The sequence below is a fragment of the Ursus maritimus genome, unplaced genomic scaffold (assembly GCF_017311325.1).
Source record: "Ursus maritimus isolate PB19 unplaced genomic scaffold, ASM1731132v1 scaffold_7, whole genome shotgun sequence".
Classification (NCBI taxonomy): Eukaryota; Metazoa; Chordata; class Mammalia; order Carnivora; family Ursidae; genus Ursus; species Ursus maritimus.
This window is the reverse complement of record NW_024426885.1, coordinates 84,156,723-84,173,020: the sequence shown is the minus strand read 5'-3', so window position 1 is coordinate 84,173,020 and position 16,298 is coordinate 84,156,723.

Sequence of the window (16,298 nt, the reverse complement as noted above, 5' to 3'; positions counted from 1 at the left end):
GATGGAGAGATAAAGACCTTCCAGAATCACCAGTCATTGACCAATTTTTTATAACCATGAAACCAGCCCTACAGGAGATATAAGGAGGGGTCTAGAGTAAAAGCTCCCTAAGAGTGATACAGAACAGAAAGTCACAATCTATAGAAACAAAGACTTTACAGGCAACATGGCATCATTAAAATCATATCTCTCAATAATCAGTCTCAATGTAAATGCTCCCATAAAATGCCACAGGGTTGCAGATTGGATAGAGAGACATGACCCATCCATTTACTGTCTACAAGAGACTCATTTTGAACCTAAAGATACATTCAGACTGAAAGTAAAGGGATGGAATACCATCTTTCATGCCAATGGACCTCAAAAGAAACCTGGGGTAGCAATTCTCATATCAGACAGTGGATTTTAAAAAAACTAAGAGAGTATAGTTAGAGACACAGAAGGGCACTATATTATTCTTAAAGGATGTATCCAACAAGTGGATATGACAATTATAAATATATATGCCCCCAACAGGGGAGCAGCAAGATACACAAGGCAACTCTTAACCACAATAAAGAGACACAGAGATAAAAATACGTTAATAGTAGAGGACCTCAACACTCCACTATCAGCAATAGACAGATCACCTAAGCAAGAAATCAGCAAAGAAACAAGAGCTTTGAATGCCACACTTGACGAGTTGGACCTCATAGATATATATAGAACACTACACCCCAGAACCAAAGAATACTCATTCTATTCTAATGCCCATGGAACATTCTCAAGAATAGACCATGTTCTGGGTCACAAAACAGGTCTCAAGCTATACCAAAAGACTGAAATTTTACCCTGCAAATTCTGAGACCACAACACTCTGAAATTGGAACTCAACCACAATGAAAAATTTGGAAGAAACTCAAACACTTGGAGACTAAGAACCATCCTGCTCAGGAATGATTCGATAAACCAGGAAATCAAAAATCAATTTAAACAATTTATGGAGACCAACGAGAATGAAAACACAATGGTCCAAAACCTATGGGATACTGCAAAGGCAGTCCCAAGGGGGAAATACATAGCCACCCAAGCCTTACTCAAAAGAATAGAAAAATCTAAAATGCAGTTTTTATATTCTCACCTCAAGAAGCTGGAACAGCAACAAAGGGACAGGCCTAATCCAGGCACGAGGAAGCAGCTGACCAAGATTAGAGCAGAAATCAATGAATTAGAAACCAGGAGTACAGTAGAGCAGATCAACAGAACTAGAAGCTGGTTCTTTAAGAGAATTAATAAAATTGACAGACCACTGGCAAGACTTATCCAAAAGAATAAAAACCCAAATTAATAAAATTATGAATGAAAAGGAGAGTTACAACCACACTGCAATAAATTGAAAGAATTATTAGAAACTTTTATCAATAGCTTTATGCCAATAAATTAAGCACTCTGGATGAGATGGAGGCCTTCCTGGAAACCTATAAACTACCAAGACTGAAACAGGAAGAAATTGACTTTTTAAACAGGCCAATTAATTATGAAGATATTGAAACAGTGATAAAAAAAATCTTCCAAAAAACAAAACGCCAGGGCCTGATGGATTTCCTGGGGAATTCTACCAAACACTCGAAGAAGAAATAATACCTATTCTCCTAAAGCTATTTCAAAAAATAGAAACAGAAGGAAAGCTACCAAACTCATTTTATGAGGCCAATATTACCTTGATCCCCAAACCAGGCAAAGACCCCATCAAAAAGGAGAATTACAGACCAATTTCCCTGATGAATATGGACACCAAAATCCTCAACAAGATCCTTGCTAATAGAATCCAACACTACATTAAAAGGATTATCCATCATGACCAAGTGGGATTCATCCCTGGGATGGAAGGGTGGTTCAACATTTGCAAATCTATCAGTGTCAGAGATTTTATCCAGAAAGAAAAATTCAAAAATCATATGATTCTCTCAATAGATGCAGAAAAAGCATTTGACAAAATACAGCATCATTTCCTGATTAAAACCCTTCAGAGTGTAGGGATAGAGGGTACATTCCTCAATCTCATAAAAACCATCTATGAAAAGCCTACAGCAAATATCATTCTCAGTGGGGAAAAGCTGGAAGCCTTTCCCTTAAGATCAGGGACATGACAAGGATGCCCACTCTTGCCACTATTATTCAACATAGTACTAGAAGTCCTTGCCACAGCAATCAGACAACAAAAAGGGATCAAAGGTATCCAAATCGGCAAAGAAAAAGTCAAAATGTCTCTCTTCGCCGATGACATGATACTCTATCTGGAAAACCCAAAAGAATCCACTCCCAAACTATTAGAAGGTATAGAGCAATTCAGTAATGTGGCGGCGGGATCCAAAATCAATGCTCAGAAATCAGTTGCATTTCTCAGATGACTGGATTAAGAAGTTGTGGTCCATATATACAATGGAATATTACTCAGCAATCAGAAAGAATGAGTTCTCAACATTTGCTACAACATGGACGGCACTGGAGGAGATCATGCTTAGTGAAATAAGTCAAGCAGAGAAAGACAACTATCATATGATTTCTCTCATCTATGGAACATAAGAACTAGAATGATCAGTAGGGGAAGAAAGGGATAAAGAAAGGGGGGGTAATCAGAAGGGGGAATGAAACATGAGAGACTATGGACTATGAGAAACAAACTGAGGGCTACAGAGGGGAGGGGGGTGGGGGAATGGGATAGACCGGTGAAGGGTAGTAAGGAGGGCACATATTGCATGGTGCACTGGGTGTTATACACAACTAATGAATCATCGAGCCTTACATCGAAAACCGGGGATGTACTGTATGGTGACTAACATAATATAATAAAAAATCATTATTAATAAAAAAAAAGAAATCAGTTGCATTTCTATACACGAATAATGAGACTGAAGAAAGAGAAATTAAGGAATCCATCTCATTTACAATAGCACCAAAACCCATACGTTACCTTGGAATTAACTTAACCAGAGATGTAAAGGATCTATATTCTAGAAACCATAAATCACTCTTGAAATACATCGAAGAAGACACAAAAAGATGGAAAAATATTCCATGCTCATGGATCGGAAGAATTAACATAGTTAAAATGTCCATGTTACCCAGAGCAATCTACAATTTCAATGCTATCCCAATCAAAATACCCAGGACATTTTTCAAAGAACTGGAACAAATAGTCCTTAAATTTGTATGGAACCAGAAAAGGCCCCGAATCGCCAAGGAACTGTTGAAAAGGAAAAACAAACCTGGGGGCATCACAATGCCAGATTTCGAGCTGTACTACAAAGCTGTGATCACAAAGACAGCATGGTACTGGCACAAAAACAGACCCATAGACCAATGGAACAGAATAGAGAACCCAGAAATGGACCCTCGGCTCTTTGGGCAACTAATCTTTGATAAAGCAGGAAAAAACATCCGGTGGAAAAAAGTCTCTTCAATAAATGGCGCTGGGAAAATTGGACAGCTACATGCAGAAGAATGAAACTTGACCACTCTCTCACACCATACACAAAGATAAACTCCAAATGGATGAAAGACCTCGACATGAGACAGGAATCCATCAAAATCCTAGAGGAAAACATAGGCAGCAACCTCTACGAAATTAGCCAAAGCAACCTTTTTCATGACACATCTCCAAAGACAAGAGAAACAAAAGAAAAAATGAACTTGTGGGACTTCATCAAGATGAAAAGCTTCTGCACAGCCAAGGAAACAGTCAAAAAAACTAAGAGGCAGCCCCCGGAATGGGAGAAGATATTTGCCAATGATGCTGCAGATAAAAGACTGGTATCCAAGATCTACAAAGAACTTCTCAATCTCAGTACATTAGAAACGAATAATCAAATCAAAAAATGGGCAGAAGATATGAACAGACACTTTTCCAATGAAGACATACAAATGGCTAACAGATACATGAAAAAATGTTCAAAATCATTAGCCATCAGGGAAATTCAAATCAAAACCACACTAAGATACCACCTTATGCCAGTTAGAATCGCAAAAATAGACAAGAAACAACTTGCTGGAGAGGATGTGGAGAAAGGGGATCCCTCCTACATTGTTGGTGGGAATACAAGTTGGTACAGCCACTCTGGAAAACAGTGTGGAGGTCCCTTAAAAAGTTAAAAATTGAGCTACCCTATGACCCAGCCATGCACTACTGGGTATTTACCCAAAGATACAGACGTAGTGAATAGGAGGGCCATATGCACCCCAATGTTAATAGCAGGATTGTCCACAATAGCCAAATTGTGGAAGGAACCGAGATGCCCTTCAACAGATGACTGGATTAAGAAGATGTGGTCCATATATACAATGGAATATTACTCAGCTATCAGAAAGAACGAAGTTCTCAACATTTGCTGCAACATGGACGGCACTGGAGGAGCAAATGCTATGAAATAAGTCAAGGAGAAGGACAATTATCCTATGATTTCTCTCATCTATGGAACATAAGAACTAGGAAGATCGGTAGGGGAAGAAAGGGATAAAGAAAGGGGGGTAATCAGAAGGTGGAATGAAGCATGAGAGACTATGGACTATGAGAAACAAACTGAGGGCCTCCGAGGGGAGGCGGGGGAATGGGATAGAATGGTGATGGATAGTAAGGAGGGCACATATAGCATGGTGCACTGGGTGTTATACGCACCAACAATCATCGAACTTACATCGAAACCGGGATGTACTGATGGGACTACTAATATAATAAAAAACATTAAAATTAAAAAAATGGCTGATAACCAAGATCTCTAAGGAACTTCTCAAACTCAACACCCAAAACACAAATAATCCAGTCAAGAAATGGACAGAAGACATGAACAGTCACTTCTCCCAAGAAGACATACAAATGGCTACAGACACGTGAAAACATGCTTCACATCACTTGCCATCAGGGAAATGCAAATCAAAACCACATTGAGACACCACCTTACACCAGTCAGAATGGCTAAAATTAACAAGGCCGGGAACCACAAATGTTGGTGAGGATGTGGAGAAAGGGCGCCCTTGCACTGTTGGTGAGAATGCAAACAATATGGAAAACAATATGGAGGTTCCTCAAACCTTAAACACAGAGTGATTCTACGACCAGCAATCGCACTACTTGGTATTCTTCCATAGACACAGAGGTAGTGGAAAGAAGGGAACCTGTATCCCCATGTTCACAGCAGCAATGTCCACAAACAGCCGAACTTGGGAGGAGCCAAGATGTCCTTCAACAGATGAATGGATAAAGAAGATGTGGTTCATATATACAATGGAATATTACTCAGCCATCAGAAAGGATGAATACCACCATTTGCAGGGACATGGATGGACCAGGAAGGGATTATGCTAAGTGACAAGTCAAGCAGAGAAAGGCAATTATCATATGGTTTCACTCTTATGTGGAACGAAGGAATAGCATGGAGGACATTAGGAGAAAGAAGGAAAAAATGAAGGAGGGAATCAGAGGGGTAGATGAACCATGAGAGACTATGGACTCAGGAAACAAACTGACGGTTGCAGAAAGGGAGGGGGTAGGGAGATGGGTTTCCCGGTGATGGGTATTAAGGAGGACACGTGTTGTGATGAGCACTGGGTGTTATATGCAAACATTGAATCATGGAACACTACATCAAAAACTAATGAAGTACTATATGGTGACTATCATAACATAATTGAAAAAAAAAGATATGAAATCCATACAGGAAAACTGTCACTATTTGCAAATGACATGATGCTATATATAGAAATCCCTAAATATTGCACAAAAACTGTTGGAATAAACAAATTCAGTAAAGCTGCAGGATATAAAGTCAGCATAGAGACCTGTCACATTTATTTATTTATTTTAGATTTTATTGATTCATTTGACACAGAGAGAAAGAGCAGGAGCAGGGGAGTGGCAGGCAGAGGGAGAAGCAGACTACCCGCTAACAGGAGCCTGGTGCCAGGCTCGAACTCAGCTCTTGGGACCATGACCTGAGCTGAAGGCAGATGTGCCACCAATGGAGCCACCCAGGTGCCCCAAATTGTTGCATTTCTATATACTGATGACACACTTCCGCAAAGAGACATTAAGAAAGCAATGCCATTTACAACTGCATCGAGAAAAAAAAATCTAGGCATAAAGTAACCAAGAATGAGAAAGACCTGATACACTCAGCACATGGTGGAAAAGAAAGGAAAAACATTGGTGTGGGGGAGGCAGAATGTATGGGCAAAGATTTGGAAGGTGACACAAATAAATGGAACCGTATGTCATGCTCATTAACTGGAAGAGTTAATTATGTTAACACGTCCATCGCACTAAAGCAATCAATCGACACATGTGATGAAATCCCTACCTGAATTCCAATGGATTATTCAAAGAAACAGAAGACAGCCCTAAAATTCCTATGGAATCACAAAAGACCCTGAATACCCAAAGCAATCTGGAGAAATAAAGCTGCGGTCACCACACTCCCAGATTTCAAGCTAGATTACAAAGATTACAAAGCTGTAGTCATCAAAACAGTATGGTACCGGCATAAACACACACACACACACACAGGTCAGTGGAACAGAATAGAAACCTCAGAAATCAACCCACCCATAGATGGTCCTAACTTACTTAAACAGCAGCAGAAGATATGCCATGGGGAAAGGACCATCTCTTCAGTGAACAGTAACAGGAAAAACTGGACACTAAATGCAAAAGAATGTAACTGGATCACTTTCCTCACACCACACACAAAAATTTTAATGGATGAATGACTTGAACATAGGACCTGAATCCATAAACATCCAAGAACACATAGGTACTAAATTTCGACTTCGGTTTTGGCAAAGAGTCTTTGGATCGACAACAAATGCAAAGGCAACAGAAGCAAAAATAAACAATGGAACGACATCAAACTGAAATCTTCCACACAGCAAAAGAAACCATCAAAAACTTAAAAGGCAAAGGACCCAATAGAAAAAATATCGCAAATCATATGTGTGAGAAGAGGCTAATATCCAAAATACACAAGACACTCACACAAAACAAAACAACACACACACACACACACAAACTGTATAAAAATGGGAAGAATATGTGAATAGATATTTTTCAAAGATGGTATACAGGTGGCCAACAGACACAGAAAAAGTTGTTCAACATCACTAATCATCGGCAGGGAAACATAAGCCAAAACCACAATCAGCTATCACCTCACAACTATTGAATGGCAATCGTCCAGAGATAGATACAGGTGTGGTCAAGGGGGTGCAGACCAGGGGACCCTGTGCACTGTTGGTGGGAATGGAAATTGGTGCAGCCATCGACAAATGGTATGGAGGTTCCTGAAAAATAAATACAACTACCACATGACCCAGTAATTCTACTGAGTATTGATTTGGAGAACACAAAAACAGTACCTCAAAGACAGATGCACTCCCATGTTCACTGCAGCATTATTCCCAATAAACATAGAAACATAGACCTTGGGAGCCTATGCTAAGTAACTCAGACAGAAAGACAAATACCAGATGCCTCATGACATTCCACGTGGAAAAAAGTACTGAACGCAGATACAGAGAACAGATTGGTGGGTGCCTGACTCAGGGGGGGACAGGCGAAGGTGGTCAAAGACGAGTGTCTGAGTGAGAAAATCCGACAGTCATGGAATGTTCTTGTGCAGCATGGAGACTAAAGCTAACCCCGCAAGTTCCCTTTGAAAGACAGTGCTCCTAGGAAACCTTTCACAGCAGAAATGGTGTAAAGAAGGAATGACCATTAATTTAGACAGAAAAATTAGTGAGCATGCTCAGACTCCAAAATTACTTTTTTTTGGCTTTTCTTAGGCCTCAGGACACAACTTCCTAACGGATGCTGAAATAAATGGAGATAAAGCACAGCAGACTCTCACAGACACAATTCAAAGTGTTGGTGGCTGGATGCATAGAGCGGGTTCCCAGGAAGAAGCTGGTTAGGGTGCACACCGCCTTTGTCGTGCTCCCCAAAACAGATGCTGAACGCGATGCTCACTTTTCGACTTTCTTCATAAGAGGAAAACCCTCTTCAGCTTTCTTCCCATTAGTGAAACCAGGTAATAACAGAGATCTTTCAAGAAAGCAAGTGTCTTACAATGAACTTTTAAAAAGTGGGGATCCTTGTACTTGAACGCTAGCTGAGGGAGGAGATGTGAAATGTTCTCCCAGACACAAACATCAGCAGATCCACCAGGAAAGGCACCTTCCTCAGCATGCGGAACACAGACTACCTCCTACCCCCAGAAACTTTCACCTTCCCCCTTGCTCAGGACAACCCACAACAACTGGGAGTTACCCCAGTTCCTCCTTTCTCCCATCCCCAATATCTAAGCTGTTGGCAAATCCTGTGAGCTCCATCTTCAAGACGCACACAGATGGCCACCTGTCTGGTCCACAGTGGAGCTCATTCTGCCTGAGTTCCTGGAAAAGCGCATCATTGACCTCCCTTGCCCATCCTCAACCCTCTATCATCGTTCTCAACACTGCAGCCAGGATGGCCCAGTGAAACAGGGTCCCATGGGGTCACAGCCCTGCCATGGCTTTCTGTCACCCTCCCTGAGGTCATGTCCTAAGCTGCTCTCCTGTGGCCACAGGGTCTTCTTGCTGCTCCTGCATACAGCTGGTATGAGCCTGCCCACAGCCTTTGCACATGCTTTCCTTCTGTTTAGAATGCTCTTGATGTGATACCATCTACCTTCTTTTGATCTTGACTCAAGTATCACCCTCCTAGTGAAGTACCACCTGGCCCCTATGTGAATAGCAAACACCACCCCCACCTCCCCTTCAGCATCCCCAGCCCTGTCTCCTGTTTTATATTTCCATAGCACTTAGAGTCCCCAGTCCATCTCAGCAGGAAAGAAACCTAGGCATAAACTGATGGCTTCACCACCGACTCCGAATGTCGTGTCCAAATCCCAGGGGAAAAGGTGCCCTAGGGCTCTGCAGACGAGATGCCTGGGACAAGGGGTCCACCACCTCCTGCACCCTGAACACCATCAGGAAAGGGAGCCAAGCAAGGAATCCACCGCACACGAAACCGAAACCAGACACCTTCCTCGATGACAGGGTGAGCACACACGCTCTCCCCTTGCCTGAGGTGCTCATCAGAAAGCTGAGCAGAGACGCTTCCCAGGGTCCATCTCCCCTGGCGTCCTGGGAGACATCTGATCCGACTACTCTGCCAGCCTCGGACCCACTCAGTGAGTCATAAGACCCAGATACTTCTTTCCATTCCAGCTCAATCCTTCTCACAGAGAAGCAAACTCCAGCCCCACAAACATGTTCATCATTAGCTCTGGAATTCCCTGGGTTGCGTCTACACAGGGGTCCCATGCAGACTACTCCGCAAATGCCCTAGGGTTGCAAGCCACTTTCAAGCTGCCCTTAGAAAGGCAGAAACTGGCCCAATTAGGCAGACCAGCCAAGTGACTCGATGTGCTGCAAACTTGGACAACATCCTCCCTGAACACCAACACTTCCGAGTCCAAGCTTCCAACCTTCGCTCACTGGGCACTGAGCACCATGTCAGCATGAACGCTGCTCTTTCCATTCACTGGCCTCCCAGTCCTTCCAATCAGAAACCAAGCTCCAGACACCACTCTATTTTCCCTTCAGAGAGAGAAGTCAACTGATGGAATAAAACACTCCCTGTGCACAGCACACTTCTATCCACATAGAATTCTTTGGTCTTTCTCATTCGGGCAGCCCTACAAGACCCACACCAACGAGAGATACCACAAGTTCGATCATCACGTATATATTTGACCTTGTGTTGATCCTTTTGATATTTTTATCTCAAAGTCAATGTCTCTATTGCTTTGTTAAAATAATAATAATAATAATAATAATAATAATAATAATAATAATAATGTACATGGTCACCTAAGGGTCTGACTCTCCATGCCAGACAACATGGCTCTGGTCCAGATAAGGATGAAACAACCCTCAGCCCATGAAAACCTCCACACCCTCAGGGATCCTGACACGCCTCACGGGTGAAGAGTTCCTTTGCTCTACGGTGTTGTCTGAGTCCAAAGGATACAGGCAACCTCCAGCATTCATTCTGTTTTCTTCATCAGTTCCCCAGCTCAAGTCGCAAGTGACTCACCAGGTCAAGCCCAGAGCCCATGGAGGAGCCTCCAGGTAAGCAGCACACCCTCCCCGCCCCGCCCTGGGAAGGCTGACAGGAGGCTCCATTTCCTTTGGGAGCACAATGTGCCACTCCCGAGCCTAAAGAACCTACACTCCTTCTCCATTTCTCCCTCTCACAAGGCCACCAAACTGTGACACTCTGAGGCTTTTACTTAACAAATAATTTTAATATTGGAATTGGCTCGCAGAGAGAAAACATGAACACCCACAAGGATCCTTTAATATCTCGAAGACCATTTTCCCATTGTTTAATTAAACAAGGAAATAAAATGCACAGATAGCCCCTTCCACTAGCAGGTCCGATTCACTTCACTGATGAAAGATGAGCAAGAAATAAAAGGGTAACAGATGTTCTGAGGACCTGTGTCCATCACCTCAGGTTTGAAACTTCACATACATGCAAGGAAAGAAGCACCACCAAACATCTCGGCCTGGCACCTGACAGTCTGAATTGGAGTGACAGGGACAGACGATAGGATGTGTGTTGGCTGAGGCTGGGCCCCAAAGAAGGTGCTCAGCCAGCTCTCCACCTGTGCCTCATTTGTCCTCAGCCAGGAATCTGCTTCAGCCCTCACCTGTCACAACTGTCACGCGGAGACTACAGCCACCCTGAGCCGCCCTGCCCACACCCTGCCAGAATGCACTCAGATCTCCTCTGGGACCCTGCACCTCTACCGCACTGAACTCCCCTGTCTGCTGCAAAGATCTAGGATTCCCCTTCTTCTTCCAAAATTACACTGGCCCAAGTTTTCCTGAGAAAGGGAGTACTCTAGTGAATGGTTCACACCTTCTTTCCCTTCTGTCATATTTCTCTCCACTTACCTTCCTACCTGTGCAAACTGTTAAGTAATATCCATGGAACATGAACTGTCTGAGATCTCACATCTTTCATTGCAGCCTTCTCAGGCCTCCTTGTGCAATAAAATACTATCCTAGGACAGGGAGTTTTAAAATTATTATTTACAGAATAATAAGCCCAAATCACCTCGTTTTTGGTTGCTCTTCATTAGGCAGAACAGTTTCTGTGTAAAAGCTTTCCACAGAGATGACCTTCCACAATTTCTTTTTTTTTTTTAAATTTTTATTATGTTATGTTAGTCACCATACACTACATCATTAGTTTTTGATGTAGTGTTCCATGATTCATTGTTTGTGATCAACACCAGGGCTCCATGCAATACGTGCCCTCCTTAATACCATCACCGCCTATCCCAATCAACCAACCCCCTCTGAAGCCCTCAGTTTGTTTCCCAGAGTCCATAGTCTCATGGTTCATTCCCCTTCTGTTTACCCCCTTCCTTCTTTCCTTCCTTCTCCTACCGAGCTTCCTGCTTCTTATGTTCCATAAATGAATGAAATCCATGATAATTGTCTTCTTTGCTTGACTTATTTCACCTTCCAGCAATCTCTAAGGAGGAAACAGAAACTCTGTGGGATAACCTGACTCACCCAGCGTCAAGCAAGTAGTTCCAGAACTCAGCCCAGGGCTCCTCATCGCCAGCCTCCTGAAGCCACCAGCATGCACTCTATCAAAGGAATTCCCAAAGACTCTCTTCTGACTGCACCACCAAAGAAATGACAGAGAGAATATGGCACCTCAAAATATTGAGATGATACATTTAGTAAAGCTAGATAGTCAAGCTCAACTTTTAAACAGAAAGGCTGCTTTGAATAATTTTGAATTTTCCTCGACCCTCATTGTAATTCTTGGGATGAAAAGACTAATCAGTGATGAAACATCACCTTTGACAAATGACAAGACATCATCCATATCTGTACTGACAAAAAGCCATCTAACCTAAATGGTGGCCACTCACCATATCTAGACCCAACTGAATAAACATGTTAGAGTATATCTTAAAAATACACAAAGAGTAAATCTACCTTCCTTTCTAATAAAAGAGTGTTTCTAGGAAACAGCTGTTCAAAATACATTCATAAGCATCAATGAACAGAGAAAATGGATCCCCTGCAAAGTGCTCCTGCTCAGAAACTAAGTACCTCCTTCACCAAATTCAGAACTGACAACTATTACTTAAGTTTTACTTCATGGCTCAACTGAGAAAAGAGAAAAGCCCAGGAGATAGTGGGTTAATGAGAGGTGTTACCTCCAGTCCTGACGTGGATATGACATTTCTCCAAATGGACCTGCGCTTTCTCTGAATGCTGGGTCCTGTGCAAGCTGCCTCACTGACTCAGATGCAGACGTTCAAAACCTCGGGTCTGTGGAGCCAAGAGAGAAGTGTCAGTGGGGAGAAGATGGACCTTGGACCTAAAGCCCGCACACCTGCTGGTTTCTGGGAGAAGGGGAACACAGACTTGTCTTTAGTAGTAATTATCTTCCAGCCCATTGCCACCATTCCCGGGACAGGCGCACAATGCTGAAGTTGGGTAATGGCTCTGGGGCTTCTACCACCACACTGTGCCTGAGGAACAGGGAACACCCTGCTGAACTTGGGAACTGCTAGGTCCATTACCTGCACTGTGTCGGGCGGGAAGCACCCACTGAAGTTGGGGACTGTGCGTCCTTACTCTCACTCTTCCTGGGGAACATGGAAACCCTGGAATGTCTGAGCCATACCACAAAAGCTCTGTGAGGGGGCCCTGGAGTCATGGGTTTGTCTAGGCCAGTTGACGGAGAGGGCAGAAGAGACTATCAAGGGAAAAAGAAAACTCAACTGAGTCTCCAAATGAACTCCTCCACTGCCCTTCCAGAACCCCACCTCCTCACCGGGGTGCCCCTACTCCCAGACCACCCCACACACACAGCACACACTTCACTCAGCCAGGAACTCCACAGGTCAATCTCTCAGAGCTCCCTTCTGACTCCCAGGTCTGCATCCCAGGTCTGCTCAGTCGCCCACAGAGAGTAGCTCCACCCCCAGGGGTGATTGGTTGGGAGTGTGGTGCTTCCAGCCCCTTGAATCTGCTGGGCAACCCGGCCCCATGACTCAAACTCTGGGAGGCAGGGAGTCCAGGAGGCAACGCCCTGCGCAGGCATGAGGGGACCGGTGGGCAGGGCCACACACACACAAAGGTCCCTTCCATGGACCCCTCTAGCTGCAGACCACCCTCAGAGCCCTGCCCCTTCCCTTCTGCACCAACCTCCTCAGGGTGTGCCTGGATTCTGGCAGGTCAGCTGCTCTCAGACTGTTCCAGCTTGGGCTTTAGGAAATGGCAATGCTTTCATGCATTGTCAAGGCAATTTAAGCCCAAAAGGAATGCTCAAGCGGAATAGCTTTGCCTTCTTGTCTCACCCATGGAGGATAGTGCTTCTAGACCTTCAAAGCATCCTTCTAGGATGAGCCCATTTGTGCTGGAATCTATATACACATGCTTGGTTCTTCAGGGAAGGGGCCAGGAGAGAACAGCTGCCCTTCTATGCTGTTGCAGTTGTGAACCAGGAACATTTATTTTCACTTAAAAGAAAACATAGTGTTATTGTCACACTAAAGAAGAACTTTTAAAACATTTTAGAGAGAAATGAAGAGAGTTTTATTCAAACCACGTAAGACAGTGTCCTGGGAGAACACAGTCTTCACAGAAGGGAGTGCTCGGGAAGGAACATTTGGGCAGGGTTATAATTTGTTCTGTTTTTGTACAGAGTTACACCATCACAGATGAGGAGAAGATTCCAGAAAGTGACAGACTTTTCTTATCTTTTCAGTATGTACAAGTCGTATGACTTTAATCTTAGGGAGCAGAGAGGTTCTTTTGTGTTCTCACCTTGATGTGGCAAGGCATTTTTTGTTCTCTTTTTCTTTTGAAACAGATGGACAATATGTGCTGGGGCAGAAATAGGGCCCATGCTTTGAGGTTTGCCCGTCATTTTGAGCTGGGTGAAATGTAAAGGATAGTTCCCTGGAGGTCAAGATCAGGGCCCACAGATGGTATGAGATAAAAATTACTCTTATCCTTATACCACTACCAAATGGAGGAGCAGATGAAAACTTTATAGTAGAACAACAAAAATGACTCACTAAGAATTATCTCATGGTACACAGGTAACTGAGCGTCACGCCTCTGACTTCCTGTCCGAAATCTCTGAAGCAGAGATCATTTACAGTCAGAATTTTAGAATGCTAGACATCTTAGAGATGTCTGGCCCATTCCCTTGGACTACAGAATACAACAGAATAGCTCACTGTCACAACACTGAAAGTGCCCCTGGATCACTAAGTTCTTTTCTGCAACTTTTGCCTCATGAAATCTAATCTAACATAGAAACACTGCATGAGTTGAAGTAAATAATGAGGTAAGGGAATATTTTAGCAATCTTTAGAGGCATTGTCTCACTCTGTAGAAGAGGCTGTTTTTAAATACTTTTCAATTCGCACACTCTGCTCCACAGAGCTCCATCAATTAAAAAAGATAGTTCTTTCAGAACTTTAATATCAGAAAATATTATAGTATCTCTATTCTAGGGATCTTTAAGTTCTTACTCAAAGGTCCTCCACTGAGATAATTATCTTCATGGTCATGATGGGCAGAGGTGAAAAGGCAGCGGATTTCGTTCCATTGGCCACACAAGAAAATCCTAATACTTCCTAGGTTTCCAGATCACAAGACCAGAGGTAAGAGGGAAATGGTACCCTGTATGGAAGAACAAGGGTTGGAGTCAGTTGGAGATCCCACTTAGGTTTCTGACACTAAAATCCTCTGTAATTCATATAATCTCTGAGCCCTTGTCTATCCATCTAGGAAATGGGACTCATCTGTATACACCTAGTTAGAGAAGAGGGAGAATGCTACACAGAGCCAGTATGTGTCTCTCAAGAGCAGGTGCTCAGGAGCCATAATTACCATTGGGTCTATTTTTTTCCAGAAAAAGAACACATGGTGAAACCGTTTTTAAAAGATGACTCACAAGATGATTTTAAACCTTAAGGAAGGTCAAGAGCTGCTATTGTGTCATATATTCTCTCAGAAATCATGTTGTTAGACTGGTGGGGACAATAGCACCATCATCACTAGGAGAGGAGCTCCCATCTCCATATGGCTATGTTGACCCCCTTAACTCAGGACCACCAGAAAGGAAGCTGGGAGGTGGTGGTGGCAGCAGGCCAAGGCTGCCAGGTGTGGCTGGAACATGCAGAACTCTGATAGGAGGCTTAACTCCTGCTCTACTTATGATAGTCAGTGTTCTTCACAGACAAAGGGCCATTGTGTGTGAGCCCTGATGTAGAAAAGGTGAGAAATATCCATGCGATCCCCTCTCTGACCCTTAGATTATGCAGCAAAGTTACATTGAATTTTTAAACATAGAGGACTCCTGGTTCTTCTTTTGATGAGACTAGGGCTCCTATTCCTGGAGGCCTAAGAATATAATCTAGTTATTTCAGAATTTTAAAATTGAGACATGATTCATGGTCCAACATATCATCTGTTTGGGTAAATAGTCTATGACCAGCTGGAAAATAATGATTCTGCACTTATTATGGAATGTTCATAGCTCAATTAGGTCACATTTGTGACCAGTTTTGTCTGCTTTTCTATCAAATATTAGAAAAAGGCATATTAAAATTTCCAAACAATGAGACTCTATTCAACATTGCATTGGAGAAGCTACCCAGTGTTACACGGCAAGAGAAACAAAAAGTGTAAGAATTGAGGGGATAATTGTGACTACTCACAGATATGATTGTGTACACAGAAAATCCAAAAGAGTCTACAAATACCCTATTAGAATTAAACATGAGGAAGACACAAAAAGATGGAAAAATATTCCATGCTCATGGATCGGAAGAATTAACATAGTTAAAATGTCCATGCTACCCAGAGCAATCTACACTTTCAATGCTATCCTGATCAAAATACCCTGGACATTTTTCAAAGAACTGGAACAAATAGTCCTTAAATTTGTATGGAACCAGAAAAGGCCCCGAATCACCAAGGAACTGTTGAAAAGGAAAAACAAAGCTGGGGGCATCACAATGCCAGATTTCGAGCTGTACTACAAAGCTGTGATCACAAAGACAGCATGGTACTGGCACAAAAACAGACCCATAGACCAATGGAACAGAATAGAGAACCCAGAAATGGACCCTTGGCTCTTTGGGCAACTTATCTTTGATAAAGCAGGAAAAAACATCCAGTGGAAAAAAGACAGGCTCTTCAATAAATGGTGCTGGGAAAACTGGACAGCT